The sequence below is a fragment of the Amblyomma maculatum genome, unplaced genomic scaffold (assembly GCF_055883805.1).
Source record: "Amblyomma maculatum isolate TAMU_Amacu unplaced genomic scaffold, ASM5588380v1 scaffold_18, whole genome shotgun sequence".
In the NCBI taxonomy this organism is placed as follows: domain Eukaryota; kingdom Metazoa; phylum Arthropoda; class Arachnida; order Ixodida; family Ixodidae; genus Amblyomma; species Amblyomma maculatum.
Genome location: NW_028146743.1, coordinates 2,464,798 through 2,467,162, shown reverse-complemented (window position 1 = coordinate 2,467,162; position 2,365 = coordinate 2,464,798). Strand labels below are relative to the sequence as shown.

At 46.5% G+C, this 2,365-nt stretch overlaps 1 long non-coding RNA gene across 1 annotated transcript; it reads left to right on the top strand.

The window, feature by feature from the left end:
* The first annotated feature begins 536 nt into the window (after positions 1–536).
* Positions 537–1,497, top strand: LOC146171714 (uncharacterized). The gene is made up of 2 exons (XR_014702790.1): positions 537–884; positions 1,373–1,497. It is a non-coding gene; the product is annotated as an uncharacterized LOC146171714 (long non-coding RNA).
* Positions 1,498–2,365: the final 868 nt, after the last annotated feature.

Below are 2,365 nucleotides of genomic sequence, written 5' to 3'. Positions count from 1 at the left end.
ATAGAGTTAACACGCATAGCAAAAACATTCGCGTATGAAATAAAAAGAAAAAAAAAATAGGATTACACGCGTCTTCTATCCGCGACTCGTCTTTTCAAAGAAGCATTCGGCCACTGCCTTGCTACTGTCCACACCCATCTTTCCCCCGTGCCGCGAACGGCGCCAGCATGTCCGGAGGGTCGAGAGTTACTTCCTGTCGGCTGGGGGGAAAAAGGGGGAGGGGGGGAGGGGTTGCTCCCTCTGGGTCTCTGCTCTCTGCCTTCTCCGTGGTTTGTCTTCACGGAGATGACCTTGGCTGCAGCATAGCTCGCGCAGCGGGGGCGGCGGCTCCCCCTTTTCACCGAAGCTGTTCTTCCGCGCCCTGTTTTCTTTGCACGCGGACGCGGGTACGCTGAGTGCGGCGATGTGCCAGTTCAGTTGGCGTTTTCCCGCCACCGTGGTCGCATCTTGCACTGTGAGCGAAGCACCGTATGTAGGTTTTTCGCTGGTGATTATCACGAAGATCGTTTTGTTCAAATTTGAGCGCGAACGTACGCATTTAAGTCTTCGGAGGAATCCGCTCTTGGGTGGCAGCTTCTGCGCAAGGAGGACGTGTTTAAGAAGTTCAACAGTCGCAGGCGTTTTGGATTCTGGGCGAAAAGCCGGCACGGGCGGAGGGAGCGTCTGCACTTTGGTGAGAGTTTTACTTTTTCCTATTCGTGTTTGTGCCAGTCTTGTACAGTGTGTGCTACAAGGGGAAGCGAGCATGTAAATATTTCTAGCAGGCAAGCCAGCCTCGTCGGAAAAAAAGGAGGGAGAGAGAGAGAACCAGGCTTGTCTCTAACGCGGACGCTGGGGCCGATGGAACGCCAGTTGGGATGGCGACATTTTCTTTCTTTTACAAGGTGACCGTTTTTGACGGATTGTTCGGCACAGTGCTGTACTCTTTCGATACGCTACTCGCGCTGAGACGGACACATTATCGAGATCATAATATGCCTCTGTCACACATTGTGGATTATTGAATCTGTGCAGCTCCACCATTTTTGCAGTGTTTGTTTTTGTTTCCACTCATTTTGGTGCCTATAGTTGGTAATTCTGCTTCAAGTTTTCTGGGTAGTAATGCTTGTGACTTGCACTTTGCTATTTATATTCACAATAGGATCTTTGACGGCAGCATATATTGTTTATCAGGGAGAAATGAACGATGTGGCAGTGCTGCCGAGCTGTGGAAGCGGCGGTCGATGCCGTCTAAGCAGTGAAAGACAGTGACAACTCATTTTAGACAAGAAATTTCTTGAGCTATGACGTGGAGCAGCGCACAAATGCCTTTCCTCTATTTTTAAGTTAGTATATACCGCAACTTAATTATGATTTATATTGTTTATTTCAGCATCACATGCGAGGAGTTCCCGGACGTATCAGCGTTTTACGCAAAGAATAGCCTGGCGTCATACCTTGCATATGAATTGAAATAAAGCAAATAAACAGCCCAGCTCATGTTATGGGTTCACCAAAGATGCATATTTTTTCTTTCTCATTAACGCGCATTTTTTATTCTGTGTTCCCTTTCCGCTGCGGATTAACAGAAAATGCTGCGTGATCAACGGTTAGCCGGGAGCAGGCACGAGGTGGTTTACATTAATGCAAAAGTAGAACAGCACATATCCTTGCTGCGGTCAGTCAACACATTCTATGTTCTGCTCGATCAATCAACAATTTAGTCAGTTTAGTGTAGGTTAATGAGTGAGTAAGTATAATGGGGCTTAAAAGATCAAGATCTGTTTTGTTCTTTTATGCCTCACTATGCTTATCATTAACCAGCACTGATCAGACAGGATTGTTGATTGGTCGGGCAGAACATAGAATGTGGTGACTTATCGCAGCTAGGAGATGTACTGTACTACTTTTGCATTAATGAAAATCACCCCGTGTCTGCTCCTGGCAAACCGATGGTCGTGTACTATTTTCTGTTGTTCAGGAGTGGAAAGGTAGCAGAAAATCAAAAAGCGTCACTTGCAGAGTTTCTGAAGCATTTGAGCCTGAAATCAACAGAATTTCAGTTGCGCGAATTCCAAAAGCGCTCTTAAGAAACACATGGGCCACTATTTCATAAGCGCTCAACAAGAGGTCAACACTGCATCATCCAAGATGTTGCCGATTATCAACAGACTTTCAACAGCGTGTATTGACACAACGCTTTCGAATTTCTATAGAAACCCTACATGCATTTTTGTAAGGGCTGCCCTCTCCCTCACCGCTAATTCGTTGATGGGTTTCTTTCTTACTAATCTGTTGCGTTCCTTCTTCAGATTTAGGCTAATTCGGGACCTCACCATCCTGTGGTCACTGCATCGCACTTTCCCCATTACCTTTACATCCTGCA